Source organism: Pleurodeles waltl, chromosome 6 (genome assembly GCF_031143425.1).
Source record: "Pleurodeles waltl isolate 20211129_DDA chromosome 6, aPleWal1.hap1.20221129, whole genome shotgun sequence".
Lineage (NCBI taxonomy): Eukaryota > Metazoa > Chordata > Amphibia > Caudata > Salamandridae > Pleurodeles > Pleurodeles waltl.
Window position 1 is genome coordinate 80,753,695 of NC_090445.1, and position 25,348 is coordinate 80,779,042.

Consider the following 25,348-nt stretch of genomic DNA (forward strand, 5'->3'; position numbering starts at 1 on the left):
GAGAAAGAGAAAGGTGCCTGTGTCGAGTCAGCAGCAGAGAAAATGAAACAAAGGGGCCTCCTGGGTTAACCACACACTACTTCCTCACAAAGAACACACAGAGGATGTGTGAAATGTCATAGGCACAGCAGCCCGGCTGGCTCAGTCGGTAGAGCATGAGACTCTTAATCTCAGTGCTGTGGGTTCGAGCCCCACGTTGGGCGTGATGCTTTTTAAAGGCTTATCCATTTTCGGGTTTAAAATTAACTCTCACCTTTTTCAGATATTTCGCTGAGGTTTAAAACTACACACACACACACACATCCTGCAGTTTGCCTCACAATTCCAACAGGACTCCACACAACGCAGCACTTCCCACCCTGGGAGGCGCAGCTGGGAGCAGTCCTAGGCCGAGCCTTTCCTACGCCCTTTCCTAGCCTGAGCCGCCCGTGCTTACAGCGAGATGGGAGTCCGGTCCGGTCCGTCCTAACTCCCCCCCATCCTTTCAAAAAGAGGAGTTTAAGGTCTCAACCCCGCTGGTGTTATGATTAAAGTAGGTATGAAAACTAATTTATGTCGGCAGCGGGAATTGATTACGGGACTGGGGAAGATACTGCTCTTGAATGTGGCGCCTTACACCGCTCGGAAATTCCGGCAGCCTCCCGAACACGGCTCTGGAGGCTGACTGCCACCTCGCGAAACAGGGAGAGTTCACACTGTTCTCTACTGGACATTCAAGTATGTGCCCAGAGACAGGTTGAGAGGACAGATGCATGTATGTACCAGAGTGAGCTCCAGAGAGACTGATGGGGACATAAGACTGGGGTAGAGCGAGAGATGGAGAAAGAGAAAGGTGCCTGTGTCGAGTCAGCAGCAGAGAAAATGAAACAAAGGGGCCTCCTGGGATAACCACACACTACTTCCTCACAAAGAACACACAGAGGATGTGTGAAATAACATAAGCACAGCAGCCCGGCTAGCTCAGTCGGTAGAGCCTGAGACTCTTAATCTCAGGGTCGTGGGTTCAAGCCCCACGTTGGGTGTGATGCTTTTTAAAGGCTTCTCCATTTTCGGGTTTAACATTAACTCTCACCTTTTTCAGATATATTTCGCTGAGGCTTAAAACTACACACACACATCCTGCAGTTTGCCTCACTATTCCCACAGGACTCCACACAACGCAGCACTTCCCACCCTGGGAGGCGCCGCTGGGAGCGGTCCTAGGCCAAGCCTTTCCTACGCCCTTTCCTAGCCTGAGCCGCCCGTGCTTACAGCGAGCTGGGAGTCCGCTCCGGTCCGTCCTATCTCCCCCCCCATCCTTTCAAAAAGAGGAGTTTAAGGTCTCAACCCCACTGGTGTTATGATTAAAGTAGGTATGAAAACTAATTTATGTCGGCAGCGGGAATTGATTACGGGACTGGGGAAGATACTGCTCTTGAATGTGGCGCCTTACACGGCTCGGAAATTCCGGCAGCCTCCCGAACACGGCTCTGGAGGCTGACTGCCACCTCGCGAAACAGGGAGAGTTCACACTGTTCTCTACTGGACATTCAAGTATGTGCCCAGCGACAGGTTGAGAGGACAGATGCATGTATGTACCAGAGTGAGCTCCAGAGAGACTGATGGGGACATAAGACTGGGGTAGAGCGAGAGATGGAGAAAGGTGCCTGTGTCGAGTCAGCAGCAGAGAAAATGAAACAAAGGGGCCTCTTGGGATAACCACACACTACTTCCTCACAAAGAACACACAGAGGTTGTGTGAAATACCACAGGCACAGCAGCCCGGCTAGCTCAGTAGGTAGAGCATGAGACTCTTAATCTCAGGGTCGTGGGTTCGAGCCCCACGTTGGGCGTGATGATTTTTAAAGGCTTTTCCATTTTCGGGTTTAACATTAACTCTCACCTTTTTCAGATATTTCGCTGAGGCTTAAAACGACACACACACACACATCCTGCCGTTTGCCTCACGATTCCCACAGGACTCCACACAACGCAGCACTTCCAGCCCTGGGAGGCGCCGCTCGGAGCGGTCCTAGGCCCAGCCTTTCCTGCGCCGTTTCCTAGCCTGAGCCGCCCGTGCTTACAGCGAGCTCGGAGTCCGCTCCGGTCCGTCCTGTCCCCCCCCATCCTTTCAAAAAGAGGAGTTTAAGGTCTCATCCCCGCTGGTGTTATGATTAAAGTAGGTATGAAAACTACTTTATGTCAGCAGCGGGATTTGATCACGGGACTGGGGACGATACGGCTCTAGAATGTGAAACCTTACACCGCTCGGCCATTCCGGCAGCCTGCGGAGCACTGCTCTGGAGGCTGACTGCCACCTCGCAAAACAGGGAGAGTTCACACTGTTCTCTACTGGACATTTAAGTATGTGCCCAGAGACAGGTTGAGAGGACAGATGCATGTATGTACCAGAGTGAGCTCCAGAGAGACTGATGGGGACATAAGACTGGGGTAGAGCGAGAGATGGAGAAAGAGAAAGGTGCCTGTGTCGAGTCAGCAGCAGAGAAAATGAAACAAAGGGGCCTCCTGGGTTAACCACACACTACTTCCTCACAATTGAACACACAGAGGATGTGTGAAATGACATAGGCACAGGAGCCCGGCTAGCTCAGTTGGTAGAGCATGAGACTCTTAATCTCAGGGTCCTGGGTTCGAGCCCCACGTTGGGGGTGATGCTTTTTAAAGGCTTCTCCATTTTCGGGTTTAACATTAACTCTCACCTTTTTCAGATATTTCGCTGAGGCTTAAAACGACACACACACACACATCCTGCCGTTTGCCTCACGATTCCCACAGGACTCCACACAACGCAGCACTTCCCGCCCTGGGAGGCGCCGCTGGGAGCGGTCCTAGGCCCAGCCTTTCCTGCGCCCTTTCCTAACCTGAGCCGCCCGTGCTTACAGCGAGATGGGAGTCCGCTCCGGTCCGTCCTAACTCCCCCCCATCCTTTCAAAAAGAGGAGTTTAAGGTCTCAACCCCGCTGGTGTTATGATTAAAGTAGGTATGAAAACTAATTTATGTCGGCAGCGGGAATTGATTACGGGACTGGGGAAGATACTGCTCTTGAATGTGGCGCCTTACACCGCTCGGAAATTCCGGCAGGCTCCCGAACACGGCTCTGGAGGCTGACTGCCACCTCGCGAAACAGGGAGAGTTCACACTGTTCTCTACTGGACATTCAAGTATGTGCCCAGAGACAGGTTGAGAGGACAGATGCATGTATGTACCAGAGTGAGCTCCAGAGAGACTGATGGGGACATAAGACTGGGGTAGAGCGAGAGATGGAGAAAGAGAAAGATGCCTGTGTCGAGTCAGCAGCAGAGAAAATTAATCAAAGGGACCTCCTGGGATAACCACACACTACTTCCTCACAAAGAACACACAGAGGGTGTGTGAAATGACATAGGCACAGGAGCCCGGCTAGCTCAGTCGGTAGAGCATGAGACTCTTAATCTCAGGGTCGTGGGTTCGAGCCCCACGTTGGGCGTGATGCTTTTTAAAGGCTTCTCCATTTTCGGGTTTAACATTAACTCTCACCTTTTTCAGATATATTTAGCTGAGGCTTAAAACTACACACACACACACACACATCCTGCAGTTTGCCTCACGATTCCCACAGGACTCCACACAACGCAGCACTTCCCACCCTGGGAGGCGCCGCTTGGAGCGGTCCTAGGCCGAGCCTTTCCTGCGCCCTTTTCTAGCCTGAGCCGCCCGTGCTTACAGCGAGCTCGGAGTCCGCTCCGGTCCGTCCTGTCTCCCCCCCATCCTTTCAAACAGAGGAGTTTAAGGTCTTAACCCTGCCGGTGTTATGATTAAAGTAGGTATGAAAACTACTTTATGTCGGCAGCGGGAATTGATCACGGCACTGGGGAAGATACTGCTCTTGAATGTGGCGCCTTACACCGCTCGGAAATTCCGGCAGCCTCCCGAACACGGCTCTGGAGGCTGACTGCCACCTCGCGAAACAGGGAGAGTTCACACTGTTCTCTACTGGACATTCAAGTATGTGCCCAGAGACAGGTTGAGAGGACAGATGCATGTATGTACAAGAGTGAGCTCCAGAGAGACTGATGGGGACATAAGACTGGGGTAGAGCGAGAGATGGAGAAAGAGAAAGGTGCCTGTGTCGAGTCAGCAGCAGAGAAAATGAAAGAAAGGGGCCTCCTGGGATAACCACACACTACTTCCTCACAAAGAACACACAGAGGGTGTGTGAAATGACATAGGCACCGTAGCCTGGCTAGCTCAGTCGGTAGAGCATGAGCCTCTTAATCTCAGGGTTGTGGGTTCGAGCCCCACGTTGGGCGTAATGCTTTTTAAAGGCTTCTCCATTTTCCGGTTTAACATTAACTCTCACCTTTTTCAGATATTTCGCTGAGGCTTAAAATGACACACACACACACATCCTGCCGTTTGCCTCACGATTCCCACAGGACTCCACACAACGCAGCACTTCCCGCCCTGGGAGGCGCCGCTGGGAGCGGTCCTAGGCCCAGCCTTTCCTGCGCCCTTTCCTAACCTGAGCTGCCCGTGCTTACAGCGAGCTCGGAGTCCGCTCCGGTCCGTCCTGTCCTTCCCATCCTTTCAAAAAGAGGAGTTTAACGTCTCATCCCCGCTGGTGTTATGATTAAAGTAGGTATGAAAACTACCTTATGTCAGCAGCGGGATTTGATCACGGGACTGGGGTGTGAGAAGGTAGCCTCTTTCTAGCCTTGTTACCCCCACTTTTGGCCTGTTTGTGAGTGTATGTCAGGGTGTTTGTCACTGTTTTCACTGTCTCACTGGGATCCTGATGGCCAGGCCTCAGTGCTCATAGTGAAAACACTATGTTTTCAGTATGGTTGTTATGTGTCACTGGGATCCTGCTAGTCAGGACCCCAGTGCTCATAGGTTTGTGGCCTATATGTATGTGTCACTGGGACCCTGTCACACTTGGAACCAGTGCTCATAGGTGTGCATGTATATGTTCCCTGTGTGGTGCCTAACTGTCTCACTGAGGCTCTGCTAACCAGAACCTCAGTGGTTATGCTCTCTCATTTCTTTCCAAATTGTCACTGACAGGCTAGTGACCATTTTTACCAATTTACATTGGCTTACTGGAACACCCTTATAATTCCCTAGTATATGGTACTGAGGTACCCAGGGTATTGGGGTTCCAGTAGATCCCTATGGGCTGCAGCATTTCTTTTGCCACCCATAGGGAGCTCTGACAATTCTTACACAGGCCTGCCACTGCAGCCTGAGTGAAATAACGTCCACGTTATTTCACAGCCATTTTACACTGCACTTAAGTAACTTATAAGTCACCTATATGTCTTACCTTTACCTGGTAAAGGTTAGGTGCAAAGTTACTTAGTGTGAGGGCACCCTGGCACTAGCCAAGGTGCCCCCACATTGTTCAGAGCCAATTCACTGAACTTTGTGAGTGCGGGGACACCATTACACGCGTGCACTACATATAGGTTACTACCTATATGTAGCTTCACCATGGTAACTCCAAATATGGCCATGTAACATGTCTATGATCATGGAATTGCCCCCTCTATGCCATCCTGGCATTGATGGTACAATTCCATGATCCCAGTGGTCTGTAGCACATACCCTGGTACTGCCAGACTGCCCTTCCTGGGGTTTCACTGCAGCTGCTGCTGCTGCCAACCCCTCAGACAGGCAGCTGCCCTCCTGGGGTCCAGCCAGGCCTGGCCCAGGATGGCAGAACAAAGAACTTCCTCTGAGAGAGGGTGTGACACCCTCTCCCTTTGGAAAATGGTATGAAGGCAGGGGAGGAGTAGCCTCCCCCAGCCTCTGGAAATGCTTTGTTGGGCACAGATGTGCCCAATTCTGCATAAGCCAGTCTACACCGGTTCAGGGACCCCTTAGCCCCTGCTCTGGTGCGAAACTGGACAAAGGAAAGGGGAGTGACCACTCCCCTGACCTGCACCTCCCTTGGGAGGTGTCCAGAGCTCCTCCAGTGTGCTCCAGACCTCTGCCATCTTGGAAACAGAGGTGCTGCTGGCACACTGGACTGCTCTGAGTGGCCAGTGCCACCAGGTGATGTCAGAGACTCCTGCTGATAGGCTCCTTCAGGTGTTAGTAGCCTTTCCTCTCTCCTAGGTAGCCAAACCCTCTTTTCTGGCTATTTAGGGTCTCTGTCTCTGGGGAAACTTTAGATAACGAATGCAAGAGCTCATCCGAGTTCCTCTGCATCTCCCTCTTCACCTTCGGATAAGGAAACGACCGCTGACCGCGCTGGAAGCCTGCAAACCTGCAACATAGTAGCAAAGACGACTACTGCAACTCTGTAACGCTGATCCTGCCGCCTTCTCGACTGATTTCCTGCTTGTGCATGCTGTGGGGGTAGCCTGCCTCCTCTCTGCACCAGAAGCTCCGAAGAAATCTCCCGTGGGTCGACGGAATCTTCCCCCTGCAACCGCAGGCACCAAAAAGCTGCATTACCGGTCCCTTGGGTCTCCTCTCAGCACAACGAGCGAGGTCCCTCAAATCCAGCGACTCTGTCCAAGTGACCCACACAGTCCAGTGACTCTTCAGTCCAAGTTTGGTGGAGGTAAGTCCTTGCCTCACCTCGCTGGGCTGCATTGCTGGGAACCGCGACTTTGCAGCTACTCCGGCCCCTGTGCACTTCCGGCGGAAATCCTTTGTGCACAGCCAAGCCTGGGTCCACGGCACTCTAACCTGCATTGCACGACTTTCTAAGTTGGTCTCCGGCGACGTGGGACTCCTTTGTGCAACTTCGGCGAGCACCGTTTCACGCATCCTCGTAGTGCCTGTTTCTGGCACTTCTCCGGGTGCTACCTGCTTCAGTGAGGGCTCTTTGTCTTGCTCGACGGCCCCTCTCTCTGCAGGTCCAATTTGCGACCTCCTGGTCCCTCCTGGGCCCCAGCAGCGTCCAAAAATGCCAAACGCACGATTTGCGTGTAGCAAGGCTTGTTGGCGTCCTTTCGGCGGGAAAACACATCTTCACGACTCTCCAAGGCGAGAGGGATCCGTCCACCAAAGGGGAAGTCTCTAGCCCTTTTCGTTCCTGCAGAAACCTCAGCTTCTTCTGTCCAGTCGAAGCTTCTTTGCACCCGCAGCTGGCATTTCCTGGGCATCTGCCCATCTCCGACTTGCTTGTGACTTTTGGACTTGGTCCCCTTGTTCCACAGGTACCCTAGATTGGAAATCCACAGTTGTTGCATTGCTGGTTTGTGTCTTTCCTGCATTATTCCTCTAACACGACTATTTTGTCCTTAGGGGAACTTTAGTGCACTTTGCACTCACTTTTCAGGGTCTTGGGGAGGGTTATTTTTCTAACTCTCACTATTTTCTAATAGTCCCAGCGACCCTCTACAAGGTCACATAGGTTTGGGGTCCATTCGTGGTTCGCATTCCACTTTTGGAGTATATGGTTTGTGTTGCCCCTATCCCTATGTTTCCCCATTGCATCCTATTGTAACTATACATTGTTTGCACTGTTTTCTAAGACTATACTGCATATTTTTGCTATTGTGTATATATATCTTGTGTATATTTCCTATCCTCTCACTGAGGGTACACTCTAAGATACTTTGGCATATTGTCATAAAAATAAAGTACCTTTATTTTTAGTATAACTGTGTATTGTGTTTTCTTATGATATTGTGCATATGACACTAAGTGGTACTGTAGTAGCTTCACACGTCTCCTAGTTCAGCCTAAGCTGCTCTGCTAAGCTACCATTATCTATCAGCCTAAGCTGCTAGACACCCTATACACTAATAAGGGATAACTGGGCCTGGTGCAAGGTGCAAGTACCCCTTGGTACTCACTACAAGCCAGTCCAGCCTCCTACATGGGGACAATACTGCTCTAGAATGTGGCACCTTACACCGCTCGGCCATTCGGGCAGCCTCCGGAACACGGCTCTGGAGGCTGACTGCCACCTCGTAAAACAGGGAGAGTTCACACTGTTCTCTACTGGACATTTAAGTATGTGCCCAGAGACAGGTTGAGACGACAGATGCATGTATGTACCAGAGTGAGCTCCAGAGAGACTGATGGGGACATAAGACTGGAGTAGAGCGAGAGATGGAGAAAGAGAAAGGTGCCTGTATCGAGTCAGCAGCAGAGAAAATGAAACCAAAGGGCCTCCTGGGATAACCACACACTACTTCCTCACAAAGAACACACAGAGGATGTGTGAAATGATATAGGCACAGCAGCCCGGCTAGCTCGGTCGGTAGAGCATAAGACACTTAATCTCAGGGTCGTGGGTTCAAGCCCCACGTTGGGTGCGATGCTTTTTAAAGGCTTCTCCATTTTCGGGTTTAACATTAACTCTCACCTTTTTCAGATATGTTTCGCTGAGGCTTAAAACTACACACACACATCCTGCAGTTTGCCTCACGATTCCCACAGGACTCCACACAACGCAGCACTACCAGCCCTGGGAGGCGCCGCTGGGAGCGGTCCTAGGCCCAGCCTTTCCTGCGCCCTTTCCTAGCCTGAGCCGCCCGTGCGTACAGCGAGCTCGGAGTCCGCTCCGGTCCGTCCTATCTCCCCCCCCATCCTTTCAAAAAGAGGAGTTTAAGGTCTCAACCCCGCTGGTGTTATGATTAAAGTAGGTATGAAAACTAATTTATGTCGGCAGCGGTATTTGATCATGGGCCTGGGGAAGATACTGCTCTTGAATGTGGCACCTTACACCTCTCGGCCATTCCGGCAGCCTCCGGAACACAGCTCTGGAGGCTGACTGCCACCTCGCGAAACAGGGAGAGTTCACACTGTTCTCTACTGGACATTTAAGTATGTGCCCACAGACAGGTTGAGAAGACAGATGCATGTATGTACCAGATTGAGCTCCAGAGAGGCTGATGGGGACATAAGACTGGGATAGAGCCAGAGATGGAGAAAGAGAAAGGAGCCTGTGTCGAGTCAGCAGCAGAGAAAATGAAACAAAGGGGCCTCCTGGGATAACCACACACTACTTCCTCACAAAGAACACACAGAGGGTGTGTGAAATGACATAGGTAGAGCAGCCTGGCTAGCTCAGTCGGTCAAGCATGAGACTCTTAATCTCAGGGTTGTGAGCTTGAGCCCCATGTTGGGTGTGATGCTTTTTAAAGGCTTCTACATTTTCGAGTTTAACATTAGCTCTCACCTTTTTCAGATATGTCGCTGAGGCTTAAAACTACACACACACACACATCCTGCAGTTTGCCTCACGTTTCCCACAGGACTCCACACAACGAAGCACTTCCCGCCCTGGAAGGCGCCGCTGAGAGCAGTCCTAGGCCGATCCTTTCCTGTGCCCTTTCCTAGCCTGCGCCGCCCGTGCTTACAGCGAGCTCGGAGTCCGCTCCGGTCCGTCCTGTCCCCTCCATCTTTTCAAAAAGGAGTTTAAGGTCTCATCCCCGCTGGTGTTATGATTAAAGTAGGTATGAAAACTACTTTATGTCGGCAGCAGTGTTTGATCACAGGACTGGGGAAGATACTGCTCTTGAATGGGGCACCTTACACCTCTCAGCCATTCTGGCAGCCTCTGGAACACGGCTCTGGAGGCTGACTGCCACCTCGCGAAACAGAGAGAGTTCACACTGTTCTCTACTGGCCATTTAAGTATGTGCCCAGAGACAGGTTGAGAGGACAGATGCATGTATGTACCAGAGTGAGCTCCAGAGAGACTGATGGGGACATAAGACTGGGGTAGAGCGAGAGATGGAGAAAGAGAAAGGTGCCTGTGTCAAATCAGCAGCAGAGAAAATGAAACAAAGGGGCCTCCTGGGATAACCACACACTACTTCCTCACAAAGAACACACAGCGGGTGTGTGAAATAACATAGGTAGAGCAGCCTGGCTAGCTCAGTCGGTAGAGCATGAGACTCTTAATCTCAGGGTTGTGGGATCGAGCCACACGTTGGGCGTGATGCTTTTTAAAGGCTTCTCCATTTTCGAGTTTAACATTAGCTCTCAACTTTTTCAGATATTTCGCTGAGGCTTAAAACTACACACACACACACATCCTGCAGTTTGCCTCACGATTCCCACGGGACTCCATACAATGCAGCACTTCCCGCCCTGGGAGGCGCCGCTAGGAGCGGTCCTAGGCCGAGCCTTTCCTGCGCCCTTTTCTAGCCTGAGCCGCCCGTGCTTACAGCGAGCTCGGAGTCCTCTCTGGTCCGTTCTGTCCCCCCCCCATCCTTTCAAAAAGAGGAGTTTAAGGTCTCATCCCCGCTGGTGTTATGATTGAAGTAGGTATGAAAACTACTTTATGTCGGCAGCAGGATTTGATCATAGAACTGGGAGAGATACTGCTCTTGAATGTGGCACCTTACACCGCTCAGCCATTCCGGCAGCCTTCGGAACACAGCTCTGGAGGCTGACTGCCACCTCGCGAAACAGGGAGAGTTCACACTGTTCTCTACTGGACATTTAAGTATGTGCCCAGAGACAGGTTGAGATGACAGATGCATGTATGTACCAGAGTGAGCTCCAGAAAGACTGATGGGGACATAAGACTGGGGTAGAGCGAGAGATGGAGAAAGAGAAAGGTGCCTGTGTCGAATCAGCAACAGAGAAAATGAAACAAAGGGGCCTCCTGGGATACCCACACACTACTTCCTCACAAAGAACACACAGAGGGTGTGTGAAATGAAATAGGCACAGCAGCCTGGCTAGCTCAGTTGGTAGAGCATGAGACTCTTAATCTCAGGGTTGTGGGTTCGAGTCCCACGTTGGGCATGATGCTTTTTAAAGGCTTCTCCATTTTCGGGTTTAACATTAACTCTCACCTTTTTCAGATATTTCCCTGAGGCTTAAAACTACGCACACACACACACACATCCTGCAGTTTGCCTCACGATTCCCACAGGACTCCACACAACGCAGCACTTCCCGCCCTGGGAGGCGCCACTGGGAGTGGTCCTAGGCCGAGCCTTTACTGCGCCCTTTCCTAGCCTGAGCCACCCGTGCTTACAGCGAGCTCGGAGTCCGCTCCGGTCCGTCCTGTCCCCCCCCCATCCTTACAAAAAGAGGAGTTTAAAGTCTCATCCCCGCTGGTGTTATGATTAAAGTAGGTATGAAAACTACTTTATGTTGGCAGGGGGATTTGATCACGGGACTGGGGAAAATACTGCTCTTGAATGTGGCACCTTACACCGCTCGGCCATTCCGGCTGCCTCCGGAACATGGCTCTGGAGGCTGACTGCCACCTCGCGAAACAGGGAGAGTTCACACTGTTCTCTACTGGACATTTAAGTATGTGCCCAGAGACAGGTTGAGAGGACAGATGCATGTATGTACCAGTGTGAGCTCCAGAGAGACTGATGGGGACATAAGACTGGGGTAGAGCGAGAGATGGTGAAAGAGAAAGGTGCCTGTGTCGAGTCAGCAGCAGAGAAAATGAAACAAAGGGGCCTCCTAGGATAACCACACACTACTTCCTCACAAAGAACACACAGAGGGTGTGTGAAATGACATAGGTACAGCAGCCCGGCTAGCTCAGTCGGTAGAGCATGAGACTCTTAATTTCAGGGTCGTGGGTTCATGCCCACGTTGGGCGTGATGCTTTTTAAAGGCTTCTCCATTGTCGGGTATAACATTAACTCTCACCTTTTTCAGATATTTCGCTGAGGCTTAAAACTACACACACACACATCCTGCAGTTTGCCTCACGATTCCCACGGGACTCCACACAACGCAGCACTTCCCTCCCTGGGAGGCGCACTGGGAGCGGTCCTAGGCCGAGCCTTTCCTGCGCCCTTTCCTAGCCTGAGCCGCCCGTGCTTACAGCGAGCTCGGAGTCCGCTGCAGTCCGTCCTGTCCCCCCACATCCTTTCAAAAAGAGGAGTTTAAGGTCTCATCCCCGCTGGTGTTATGATTAAAGTAGGTATGAAAACTACTTTATGTCGGCAGCGGTATTTGATCACAGGACTGGGGAAGATATTGCTCTTGAATGGGGCACCTTACACCTCTCAGCCATTCCGTCAGCCTCCTGAACACGGCTCTGGAGGCTGACTGCCACCTCGCGAAACAGAGAGAGTTCACACTGTTCTCTACTGGCCTTTAAGTATGTGCCCAGAGACAGGTTGAGAGGACAGATGCATGTATGTACCAGATTGAGCTCCAGAGAGACTGATGGGGACATAAGACTGGGGTAGAGCGAGAGATGGAGAAAGAGAAAGGTGCCTGTGTCGAGTCAGCAGCAGAGAAAATGAAACAAAGGGGCCTCCTGGGATAACCACACACTACTTCCTCACAAAGAACACACAGAGGGTGTGTGAACTGACATAGGCACAGCAGCCTGGCTAGCTCAGTCGGTAGAGCATGAGACTCTTAATCTCAGGGTTGTGGGCTCGAGCCCCACGTGGGCTGTTATGCTTTTTAAAGGCTTCTCCATTTTTGGGTTTAACATTAACTCTCACCTTTTTCAGATATTTCGCTGAGGCTTAAAACTACACACACACACATCCTGCAGTTTGCCTCACGATTCCCACAGGACTCCACACAACGCAGCACTTCCCGCCCTGGGAGGCGCAGCTGGGAGCGGTCCTAGGCTGAGCCTTTCCTGCGCCCTTTCCTAGCCTGAGCCGCCCGTGCTTACAGCGAGCTCGGAGTACGCTCCGGTCCGTCCTGTCCCCCCCCCCCCACATCCTTTCAAAAAGAGGAGTTTAAGGTCTCATCCCCGCTGGTGTTATGATTAAAGTAGGTATGAAAACTGTTTTATGTCGGCAGCAGGATTTGATCACAGGACTGGTCAAGATACTGCTCTTGAATGTGGCACCTTACACCGCTCGGCCACTCCTGCAACCTCCAGAACACAGCTCTGGAGTCTGACTGCCACCTCGCGAAACAGGGAGAGTTCACACTGTTCTCTACTGGACATTTAAGTATGTACCCAGAGACAGGTTGAGATGACAGATGCATGTATGTACCAGAGTGAGCTCAAGAGAGACTGATGGGGACATAAGACTGGGGTAGAGCGAGAGATGGAGAAAGAGAAAGGTGCCTGTGTCGAATCAGCAGCAGAGAAAATGAAACAAAGGGGCCTCCTGGGATAACCACACACTACTTCCTCACAAAGAACACACAGAGGGTGTGTTAAATACCATAGGCACAGCAGCCTGGCTAGCTCAGTCGGTAGAGCATGAGACTCTTAATGTCAGGGTTGTGGGTTCGAGCCCCATGTTGGGAGTGATGCTTTTTAAAGGCTTCTCCATTTTCGGGATTAACATTAACTCTCACCTTTTTCAGATATTTCGCTGAGGCTTAAAACTACACACACACACATCCTGCAGTTTGCCTCATGATTCCCACAGGACTCCACACAACGCAGCACTTTCCGCCCTGGGAGGCGCCGCTGGGAGCGGTCCTAGGCCGAGCCTTTCCTGCGCTCTTTCCTAGCCTGAGCCGCCCGTGCTTACAGCGACCTCAGAGTATGCTCCGGTCCGTCCTGTCCACCCCCCCCATCCTTTCAAGAAGAGGAGTTTAAGGTCTCATCCCCACTGGTGTTATGATTACAGTAGGTATGAAAACTACTTTATGTCGGCAGCGGGATTTGATCACAGTACTGTGCAAGATACTGCTCTTGAATGTGGCACATTACACCGCTCGGCCTTCCGGCAGCCTCCAGCCTGCAGCTCTGGAGGCTGACTGCCACCTCGCGAAACAGGGAGAGTTCACACTGTTCTCTACTGGACATTTAAGTATGTACCCAGAGACAGGTTGAGATGACAGATGCATGTATGTACCAGAGTGAGCTCCAGAGAGACTGATGGGGACATAAGACTGGGGTAGAGCGAGAGATGGAGAAAGAGAAAGGTGCCTGTGTCGAATCAGCAGCAGAGAAAATGAAACAAAGGGGCCTCCTGGGATCACCACACACTACTTCCTCACAAAGAACACACAGAGGGTGTGTGAAATGACATAGATAGATCAGCCTGGCTAGCTCAGTCGGTAGAGCATGAGATTCTTAATCTCAGGGTTGTGGGCTCGAGCCCCACGTTGGGCGTGATGCTTTTTAAAGGCTTCTCCATTTTCGGGTTTAACATTAACTCTCACCTTTTTCAGATATTTTGCTGAGGCTTAAAACTACACACACACACATCCTGCAGTTTGCCTCACGATTCCCACAGGACTCCACACAACACAGCACTTCCCGCCCTGGGAGGCGCCGCTGGGAGCGGTCCTAGGCTGAGCCTTTCCTGCGCCCTTTCCTAGCCTGAGCCGCCCGTGCTTACAGCGAGCTCGGAGTACTCTCCGGTCCGTCCTGTCCCCCCCCACATCCTGTCAAAAAGAGGAGTTTAAGGTCTCATCCCCGCTGGTGTTATGATTAAAGTAGGTATGAAAACTACTTTATGTCAGCAGCGGTGTTTGATCACGGGACTGGGGAAGATACTGCTCTTGAATGGGGCACCTTACACCTCTCAGCCATTCTGGCAGCCTCCTTAACATGACTCTGGAGGCTGACTGCCACCTCGCGAAACAGAGAGAGTTCACACTGTTCTCTACTGGCCATTTAAGTATGTGCCCAGAGACAGGTTGAGAGGACAGATGCATGTATGTACCAGAGTGAGCTCCAGAGAGACTGAAGGGGACATTAGACTGGGTTAGAGCGAGAGATGGAGAAAGAGAAAGGTGCCTGTGTCGAGTCAGCAGCAGAGAAAATGAAGCAAAGGGGCCTCCTGGGATAACCACACACTACTTCCTCACAAAGAACACACAGAGGGTGTGTGAAATGACATAGATAGAGCAGCCTGGCTAGCTCAGTTGGTCAAGCATGAGACTCTTAATCTCAGGGTTGTGAGCTCGAGCCCCACGTTGGGTGTGATGCTTTTTAAAGGCTTCTACATTTTCGAGTTTAACATTAGCTCTCACCTTTTTCAGATATTTCGCTGAGGCTTAAAACTACACACACACACACATCCTGCAGTTTGCCTCACGTTTCCCACAGGACTCCACACAACGCAGCACTTCCCGCCCTGGAAGGCGCCGCTGGGAGCAGTCCTAGGCTGAGCCTTTCCTGTGCCCTTTCCTAGCCTGCGCCGCCCGTGCTTACAGCGAGCTCGGAGTCCGCTCCGGTCCGTCCTGTCCCCTGCATCTTTTCAAAAAGGAGTTTAAGGTCTCATCCCCACTGGTGTTATGATTAAAGTAGGTATGAAAACTACTTTATGTCAGCAGCGGTGTTTGATCACAGGACTGGGGAAGATACTGCTCTTGAATGGGGCACCTTACACCTCTCAGCCATTCTGGCAGCCTCCGGAACACGGCTCTGAAGGCTGACTGACCCCTCGCGAAACAGAGAGAGTTCACACTGTTCTCTACTGGCCATTTAAGTATGTGCCCAGAGACAGGTTGAGAGGACAGATGCATGTATGTACCAGAGTGAGCTCCAGAGAGACTGATGGGGACATAAGACTGGGGTAGAGCGAGAGATGGAGAAAGAGAAATGTGCCTGTGTCGAATCAGCAGCAGAGAAAATGAAACAAAGGGGCCTCCTGGGATAACCACACACTACTTCCTCACAAAGAACACACAGAGGGTGTGTGAAATGACATAGGTAGAGCAGCCTGGCTAGCTCAGTCGGTAGAGCATGAGACTCTTAATCTCAGGGTTGTGGGCTCGAGCCCCATGTTGGGTGTGATGCTTTTTAAAGGCTTCTCCATTTTCGAGTTTAACATTAGCTCTCAACTTTTTCAGATATTTCGCTGAGGCTTAAAACTACACACACACACAGATCCTGCAGTTTGCCTCACGATTCCCACGGGACTCCATACAATGCAGCACTTCCCGCCCTGGGAGGCGCTGCTAGGAGCGGTCCTTGGCCGAGCCTTTCCTGCGCCCTTTTCTAGCCTGAGCCGCCCGTGCTTACAGCGAGCTCGGAGTCCGATCCGGTCCGTCCTGTCCCCCCCATCCTTTCAAAAAGAGGAGTTTAAAGTCTCATCCCCACTGGTGTTATGATTAAAGTAGGTATGAAAACTACTTTATGTCAACAGCGGGATTTGATCACGGGACTGGGGAAAAGACTGCTCTTGAATGTGGCACCTTACACCGCTCGGCCATTCCGGCAGCCTCTCAAACACACCTCTGGAGGCTGACTGCCACCTCGCGAAACAGGGAGAGTTCACACTGTTCTCTACTGGACATTTAAGTATGTGCCCAGAGACAGGTTGAGAGGACAGATGCATGTATGTACCAGAGTGAGCTCCAGAGAGACTGATGGGGACATAAGACTGGGGTAGAGCGAGAGATGGAGAAAGAGAAAGGTGCCTGTGTCGAATCAGCAGCAGAGAAAATGAAACAAAGGGGCCTCCTGGGATAACCACACACTACTTCCTCACAAAGAACACACAGAGGGTGTGTGAAATGACATAGGCACAGCAGCCTGGCTAGCTCAGTCGGTAGAGCATGAGACTCTTAATTTCAGTGTTGTGGGCTTTAGCCCAACGTTGGGCGTGATGCTTTTTAAAGGCTTCTCCATTTTCGGGTTTAACATTAACTCTCACCTTTTTCAGATATTTCGCTAAGGCTTAAAACTACACACACACACACACACACATCCTGCAGTTTGCCTCACGATTCCCACAGGACTCCACACAACGCAGCACTTCCCGCCCTGGGAGGCGCCACTGGAAGCGGTCCTAGGCAGAGCCTTTCCTGCGCCCTTTCCTAGCCTGAGCCGCCCGTGCTTACAGCGAGCTCGGAGTCCTCTCTGGTCAGTTCTGTCCCCCCCCCATCCTTTCAAAAAGAGGAGTTTAAGGTCTCATCCCCGCTGGTGTTATGATTGAAGTAGGTATTAAAACTACTTTATGTCAGCAGCAGGATTTGATCACAGAACTGGGCAAGATACTGCTCTTGAATGTGGCGCCTTACACCGCTCGGCCATTCCGCGGCCTCTGGAACACGGCTCTGGAGGCTGACTGCCACCTCGCGAAACAGGGAGAGTTCACACTGTTCTCTACTGGACATTTAAGTATGTGCCCAGAGACAGGTTGAGATGACAGATGCATGTATATACCAGAGTGAGCTCCAGAGAGACTGATGGGGCCATAAGACTGGGGTAGAGCGAGAGATGGAGAAAGAGAAAGGTGCCTGTGTCGAATCAGCAGCAGAGAAAATGAAACAAAGGGGCCTCCTGGGATAACCACACACTACTTCCTCACAAAGAACACACAGAGGGTGTGTGAAATGAAATAGGCACAGCAGCCTGGCTAGCTCAGTTGGTAGAGCATAAGACTCTTAATCTCAGGGTTGTGGGTTTAAGCCCCACATTGGGCGTGATGCTTTTTAAAGGCTTCTCCATTTTCGGGTTTAACATTAACTCTCACCTTTTTCAGATATTTCGCTGAGGCTTAAAACTACACACACAAACACACATCCTGCAGTTTGCCTCACGATTCCCACAGGACTCCACACAACGCAGCACTTCCCTCCCTGGGAGGCGCGCTGGGAGCGGTCCTAGGCCGAGCCTTTCCTGCGCCCTTTCCTAGCCTGAGCCGCCCGTGCTTACAGCGAGCTCTGAGTCCGCTCCGGTCCGTCCTGTCCACCCCCATCCTTTCAAAAAGAGGAGTTTTACGGTCTCATCCCCGCTGGTGTTATGATTAAAGTAGGTATGAAAACAACTTTATGTCGGTAGGGGGATTTGATCTCAGGACTGGGGAAGATACTGCTCTTGAATGTGGCACCTTACACCGCTCAGTCATTCCAGCAGCCTCCGGAACAAGACTCTGGAGGCTGACTGCCACCTCGCGAAACAGGGAGAGTTCACACTGTCCTCTACTGGACATTTAAGCATGTGCCCAGAGACAGGTTGAGAGGACAGATGCATGTATGTACCAGAGTGAGCTCCAGAAAGACTGATGTGGACATAAGACAGGGGTAGAGCGAGAGATGGAGAAAGAGAAAGGTGCCTGTGTCGAGTCAGCAGCAGAGAAAATGAAACAAAGGGGCCTCCTGGGATAACCACACACTACTGCCTCACAAAGAACACACAGAGGGTGTGTGAGATAAGACAGGCACAGCAGCCCGGCTATCTCAGTCAGTAGCACATGAGACTCTTAATCTCAGTGTTGTGGGTTCAAGCCCCACGTTGGGTGTGATGCTTTTTAAAGGCTTCTCCATTTTCGGGTTTAACATTAACTCTCACCTTTTTCAGATATTTTGCCTAGGCTTAAAACTACACACACACACATCCTGCAGTTTGCCTCACGAATTCCACAAGACTCCACACAACGCAGCACTTCCCGCCCTGGGAGGCGCCGCTGGGAGCGGTCCTAGGCCGAGCCTTGCCTGAGCCGCCCGTGCTTACAGCGAGCTCGGAGTCCGCTCCGGTCCGTCCTGTCCACCCCCATCCTTTCAAAAAGAGGAGTTTAAGGTCTCATCCCCGCTGGTGTTATGATTAAAGTAGGTATGAAAACTACTTTATGTCAGCAGCGGGATTTGACCACATGACTGGGGAAGATACTGCTCTTGAATATGGCACCTTACACCGCTCGGCCATTCCGGCAGCATTCGGAACACTGCTCTGGAGGCTGACTGCCACCTCGCGAAACAGGGAGAGTTCACACTGTTCTCTACTGGACATTTAAGCATGTGTCCAGAGACAGGTTGACGACAGATGCATGTATGTACTAGAGTGAGCTCCAGAGAGACTGATGGGGACATAAGACTGGGGTAGAGCGAGAGATGGAGAAAGAGAAAGGTGCCTGTGTCGAGTCAGCAGCAGAGAAAATGAAACAAAGGGGCCTCCTTGGATAACCACACACTACTGCCTCACAAAGAACACACAGAGGGTGTGTGAAATGACATAGGGACAGCAGCCTGGCTAGCTCAGTCGGTAGAGCATGAGACTCTTAATCTCAGGGTTGTGGTTTCGAGCCTCACGTTGGCTGTGATGCTTTTTAAAGGCTTCTCCATTTTCGGGTTTAACATTAACTCTCACCTTTTTCAGATATTTCGCTGAGGCTTAAAACTACACACACATCCTGCAGTTTGCCTCACGATTCCCACAGGACTCCACACAACGCAGCACTTCCCCCCCTGGGAGGCGCCGCTGGGAGCGGTCCTAGGCCGAGCCTTTTCTGCGCCCTTTCCTAACCTGAGCCGCCTGTGCTTACAGCGACCTCTGAGTCCGCTCCGGTCCGTCCTGTCCCCCCCCCCATCCTTTCAAAAAGAGGAGTTTAAGGTCTCATCCCTGCTGGTGTTATGATTAAAGTAGGTATGAAAACTACTTTATGTCGGCAGCGGGATTTAATTACGGGACTGGGGAAGATACTGCTCTTGAATGTGGCGCCTTACACCGCTCGGCCATTCCGGCAGCCTCCGGAACACAGCTCTGGAGGCTGACTGCCCCCTCGCGAAACAGGGAGAGTTCACACTGTTCTCCACTGGACATTTAATTATGTGCCCAGAGACAGGTTGAGAGGACAGATGCATGTATGTATCAGAGTGAGCTCCAGAGAGACTGATGGGGACATAAGACTGGGGTAGAGCGAGAGATGGAGAAAGAGAAAGGTGCCTGTGTCGAGTCAGCAGCAGAGAAAATGAAACAAAGGGGCCTCCTTCGATAACCACACACTACTTCCTCACAAAGAACACACAGAGGGTGTGTGAAATTATTAAATGCACAGCAGCCCGGCCAGCTCATCCTGTAGAGCATGAGACTCTTAATCTCAGGGTTGTGGGTTCGAGCCCCACGTTGGCCGTGATGCTTTTTAAAGGCTTCTCCATTTTCGGGTTTAACATTAACTCTCACCTTTTTCAGATATTTCGCTGAGGCTTAAAACTACACACACACACACACATCCTGCAGTTTGCCTCACGATTCCCACAGGACTCCACACAACGAACAACTTCCCACCCTGGGAGGCGCCGCTGGCAGCGGTCCTAGGCCGAGCCTTTCCTGCGCCCTTTCCTAGCCTGAGCCGCCCGTGCTTACAGCGAGCTCGGAGTCCGCTCCGGTCCGTCCTGTCCCCCGCCATCCTTTCAAAAAGAGGAGTTTAAGGTCTCATCCCCGCTGGTGTTATGATTAAAGTAGGTATGAAAACTACTTTATGTCAGCAGCTGGATTTGACCACAGTACTGGGGAAGATACTGCTCTTGAATGTGGCGCCTTACACCACTCGTCCATTCCGGCAGCCTCCGGAACACGGCTCTGGAGGCTGACTGCCACCTCGTGAAACAGGGAGAGTTCACACTGTTCTCTACTGGACATTTAAGCATGTGCCCAGAGACAGGTTGAGGGGACAGATGCATGTATGTACCAGAGTGAGCTCCAGAAAGACTGATGGGGACATAAGATTGGGGTAGAGCGAGAGATGGAGAAAGAGAAAGGTGCCTGTGTCGAGTCAGCAGCAGAGAAAATGAAACAAAGGGGCCTCCTGGGATAACCACACACTACTGCCTCACAAAGAACACACAGAGGGCGTGTAAAATAAGACAGGCACAGCAGCCCGGCTAGCTCAGTCGGTAGCACATGAGACTCTTAATCTCAGGGTCGTGGGTTCAAGCCCCACGTTTGGCTAGATGCTTTTTAAAGGCTTCTCCATTTTCGGGTTTAACATTAACCCTCACCTTTTTCAGATATTTCGCTGAGGCTTAAAACTACACACACACACATCCTGGAGTTTGCCTCACGATTCCCACAGGACTCCACACAACGCAGCACTTCCCGCCCTGGGAGGCGCCGCTGGGAGCGGTCCTAGGCCGAGCCTTTCCTGCGCCCTTTTCTAGCCTGAGCCGCCCGCGCTTACAGCGAGCTCGGAGTCCTCTCCGGTCCGTTCTGTCCCCCCCCCATCCTTTCAAAAAGAGGAGTTTAAGGTCTCATCCCCGCTGGTGTTATGATTAAAGTAGGTATGAAAACTACTTTATGTCAGCAGCAGGATTTGACCACAGGACTGGGGAAGATACTGCTCTTAAATGTAGCACCTTACACCACTCGGCCATTCCGGCAGCCTCTGGAACACAGCTCTGGAGGCTGACTGCCACCTAGCGAAACAGGGAGAGTTCACACTCTTCTCTACTGGACATTTAAGCATGTGCCCAGAGACAGGTTGAGAGGACAGATGCATGTATGTACCAGAGTGAGCTCCAGAGAGACTGATGGGGACATAAGACTGGGGTAGAGCGAGAGATGGAGAAAGAGAAAGGTGCCTGTGTCGAGTCAGCAGCAGAGAAAATGAAACAAAGGGGCCTCCTGGGATAACCACACACTACTGCCTCACAAAGAACACACAGAGGGTGTGTGAGATAAGACAGGCACAGCAGCCCGGCTATCTCACTCAGTAGCGCATGAGACTCTTAATCTCAGTGTTGTGGGTTCAAGCCCCACGTAGGGTGTGATGCTTTTTAAAGGCTTCTCCATTTTCGGGTTTAACATTAACTCTCACCTTTTTCAGATATTTTGCTGAGGCTTAAAACTACACACACACACATCCTGCAGTTTGCCTCACGATTCCCACAGGACTCCACACAACGCAGCACTTCCCGCCCTGGGAGGCGCCGCTGGGAGCAGTCCTAGGCCGAGCCTTTCCTGCGCCCTTTCCTAGCCTGAGCCGCCCTTGCTTACAGCGAGCTCGAAGTCCGCTCCGGTCCGTCCTGTCCCCCCCCATCCTTTCAAAAAGAGGAGTTTAAGGTCTCATCCCTGCTGGTGTTATGATTAAAGTAGGTATGAAAACTACTTTATGTCGGCAGCGGAATTTAATTACGGGACTGGGGAAGATACTGCTCTTGAATGTGGCGCCTTACACCGCTCGGCCATTCCGGCAGCCTCCAGAACACAGCTCTGGAGGCTGACTGCCCCCTCGCGAAACAGGGAGAGTTCACACTGTTCTCCACTGGACATTTAATTATGTGCCCAGAGACAGGTTGAGAGGACAGATGCATGTATGTATCAGAGTGAGCTCCAGAGAGACTGATGGGGACATAAGACTGGGGTAGAGCGAGAGATGGAGAAAGAGAAAGGTGCCTGTGTCGAGTCAGCAGCAGAGAAAATGAAACAAAGGGGCCTCCTTGGATAACCACACACTACTTCCTCACAAAGAACACACAGAGGGTGTGTGAAATTATTAAATGCACAGCAGCCCGGCTAGCTCATCCTGTAGAGCATGAGACTCTTAATCTCAGGGTTGTGGGTTCGAGCCCCACGTTGGCCGTGATGCTTTTTAAAGGCTTCTCCATTTTCAGGTTTAACATTAACTCTCACCTTTTTCAGATATTTCGCTGAGGCTTAAAACTACACACACACACACACATCCTGCAGTTTGCCTCACGATTCCCACAGGACTCCACACAACGAACAACTTCCCACCCTGGGAGGCGCCGCTGGCAGCGGTCCTAGGCCGAGCCTTTCTTGCGCCCTTTCCTAGCCTGAGCCGCCCGTGCTTACAGCGAGCTCGGAGTCCGCTCCGGTCCGTCCTGTCCCCCCCCATCCTTTCAAAAAGAGGAGTTTAAGGTCTCATCCCCGCTGGTGTTATGATTAAAGTAGGTATGAAAGCTACTTTATGTCAGCAGCTGGATTTGACCACAGGACTGGGGAAGATACTGCTCTTGAATGTGGCGCCTTACACCGCTCGTCCATTCCGGCAGCCTCCGGAACACGGCTCTGGAGGCTGACTGCCACCTCGCGAAACAGGGAGAGTTCACACTGTTCTCTACTGGACATTTAAGCATGTGCCCAGAGACAGGTTGAGGGGACAGATGCATGTATGTACCAGAGTGAGCTCCAGAAAGACTGATGGGGACATAAGACTGGGGTAGAGCGAGAGATGGAGAAAGAGAAAGGTGCCTGTGTCGAGTCAGCAGCAGAGAAAATGAAACAAAGGGGCCTCCTGGGATAACCACACACTACTTCCTCACAAGAAACACACAGAGGGTGTGTGAAATGACATAGGCACAGCAGCCCGGCTAGCTCAGTCGGTAGAGCATGAGTCTCTTAATCTCAGGGTCGTGGGTTCAAGCCCCACATTGGGTGTGATGCTTTTTAAAGGCTTCTCCATTTTCGGGTTTAACATTAACTCTCACCTTTTTCAGATATTTAGCTGAGGCTTAAAACTACACACACACACATCCTGCAGTTTGCCTCACGATTCCCACAGGACTCCACACAACGCAGCACTTCCCGCCCTGGGAGGTGCCGCTGGGAGCGGTCCTAGGCCGAGCCTTTCCTGCGCCCTTTCCTAGCCTGAGCCGCCCGTGCTTACAGCGAGCTCGGAGTCCGCTCCGGTCCGTCCTGTCCCCCCCCATCCTTTCAAAAAGAGGAGTTTAAGGTCTCATCCCCACTGGTGTTATGAATAAAGTAGGTATGAAAACTACTTTATGTCAGCAGCGGGATTTGACCACAGGACTGGGGAAGATACTGCTCTTTAATGTGGCACCTTACACCGCTCAGCCATTCTGGCAGCCTCCGGAACACGGCTCTCGAGGCTGACTGCCACCTCGCGAAACAGGGAGAGTTCACACTCTTCTCTACTGGACATTTAAGCATGTGCCCAGAGACAGGTTGAAAGGACAGATGCATGTATGTACCAGAGTGAGCTCCAGAGAGACTGATGAGGACATAAGACTGGGGTAGAGCGAGAGATGGTGAAAGAGAAAGGTGCCTGTGTCGAGTCAGCAGCAGAGAAAATGAAACAAAGGGGCCTCCTAGGATAACCACACACTACTTCCTCACAAAGAACACACAGAGGGTGTGTGAAATGACATAGGTACAGCAGCCCGGCTAGCTCAGTCGGTAGAGCATGAGACTCTTAATCTCAGGGTCGTGGGTTCAAGCCCACGTTGGGCGTGATGCTTTTTAAAGGCTTCTCCATTGTCGGGTATAACATTAACTCTCACCTTTTTCAGATATTTTGCTGAGGCTTAAAACTACACACACACACACATCCTGCAGTTTGCCTCTCAATTCCCATAGGACTCCACACAACGCAGAACTTCCCGCCCTGGGAGGTGCCGCTGGGAGCGGTCCTAGGCCGAGCCTTTCCTGCGCCCTTTCCTAGCCTGAGCCGCCCGCGCTTACAGCGAGCTCGGAGTCCGCTCCGGTCCGTTCTGTCCCCCCCCATCCTTTCAAAAAGAGGAGTTTAAGGTCTCATCCCCGCTGGTGTTATGATTAAAGTAGGTATGAAAACTACTTTATGTCAGCAGCGGGATTTGACCACAGGACTGGGGAAGATACTGCTCTTAAATGTAGCACCTTACACCACTCGGCCATTCCGGCAGCCTCTGGAACACGGCTCTGGAGGCTGACTGCCACCTCGCGAAACAGGGAGAGTTCACACTCTTCTCTACTGGACATTTAAGCATGTGCCCAGAGACAGGTTGAGAGGACAGATGCATGTATGTACCAGAGTGAGCTCCAGAGAGACTGATGGGGACATAAGACTGGGGTAGAGCGAGAGATGGAGAAAGAGAAAGGTGCCTGTGTCGAGTCAGCAGCAGAGAAAATGAAACAAAGGGGCCTCCTGGGATAACCACACACTACTTCCTCACAAAGAACACACAGAGGGTGTGTGAAATGTCATAGGCACAGCAGCCCGGCTAGCTCAGTCTGTAGAGCATGAGACTCTTAATCTCAGGGTCGTGGGTTCGAACCCCACGTTGGGCGTGATGCTTTTTAAAGGCTTTTCCATTTTCGGGTTTAACATTAACTCTCACCTTTTTCAGATATTTCGCTGAGGCTTAAAGCTACACACACACACATCCTGCAGTTTGCCTCACGATTCCCACAGGACTCCACACAACACAGCACTTCCCGCCCTGGGAGGCGCCGCTGGGAGCGGTCCTAGGCCGAGCCTTTCCTGCGCCCTTTCCTAGCCTGAGCCGCCCGTGCTTACAGCGAGCTCTGAGTCCGCTCCGGTCCGTCCTGTCCACCCCCATCCTTTCAAAAAGAGGAGTTTTACGGTCTCATCCCCGCTGGTGTTATGATTAAAGTAGGTATGAAAACTACTTTATGTCGATAGGGGGATTTGATCACAGGACTGGGGAAGATACTGCTCTTGAATGTGGCACCTTACACCGCTCAGTCATTCCAGCAGCCTCCGGAACAAGACTCTGGAGGCTGACTGCCACCTCGCGAAACAGGGAGAGTTCACACTGTCCTCTACTGGACATTTAAGCATGTGCCCAGAGACAGGTTGAGAGGACAGATGCATGTATGTACCAGAGTGAGCTCCAGAAAGACTGATGTGGACATAAGACAGGGGTAGAGCGAGAGATGGAGAAAGAGAAAGGTGCCTGTGTCGAGTCAGCAGCAGAGAAAATGAAACAAAGGGGCCTCCTGGGATAACCACACACTACTGCCTCACAAAGAACACACAGAGGGTGTGTGAGATAAGACAGGCACAGCAGCCCGGCTATCTCAGTCAGTAGCGCATGAGACTCTTAATCTCAGTGTTGT

General features: G+C 51.6%; 3 non-coding genes across 3 annotated transcripts; all 3 read left to right on the top strand.

Annotated features, from left to right (window-relative positions):
- Positions 1-1,759: 1,759 nt before the first annotated feature.
- Positions 1,760-1,832, top strand: TRNAK-CUU (transfer RNA lysine (anticodon CUU)). The gene has a single exon. It is a non-coding gene; the product is annotated as a tRNA-Lys (tRNA).
- A 1,561-nt stretch (positions 1,833-3,393) lies between these two features.
- On the top strand, positions 3,394-3,466 carry TRNAK-CUU (transfer RNA lysine (anticodon CUU)). The gene has a single exon. It is a non-coding gene; the product is annotated as a tRNA-Lys (tRNA).
- A 7,162-nt stretch (positions 3,467-10,628) lies between these two features.
- TRNAK-CUU (transfer RNA lysine (anticodon CUU)) lies at positions 10,629-10,701 on the top strand. The gene has a single exon. It is a non-coding gene; the product is annotated as a tRNA-Lys (tRNA).
- The last annotated feature ends 14,647 nt before the right edge of the window (positions 10,702-25,348 follow it).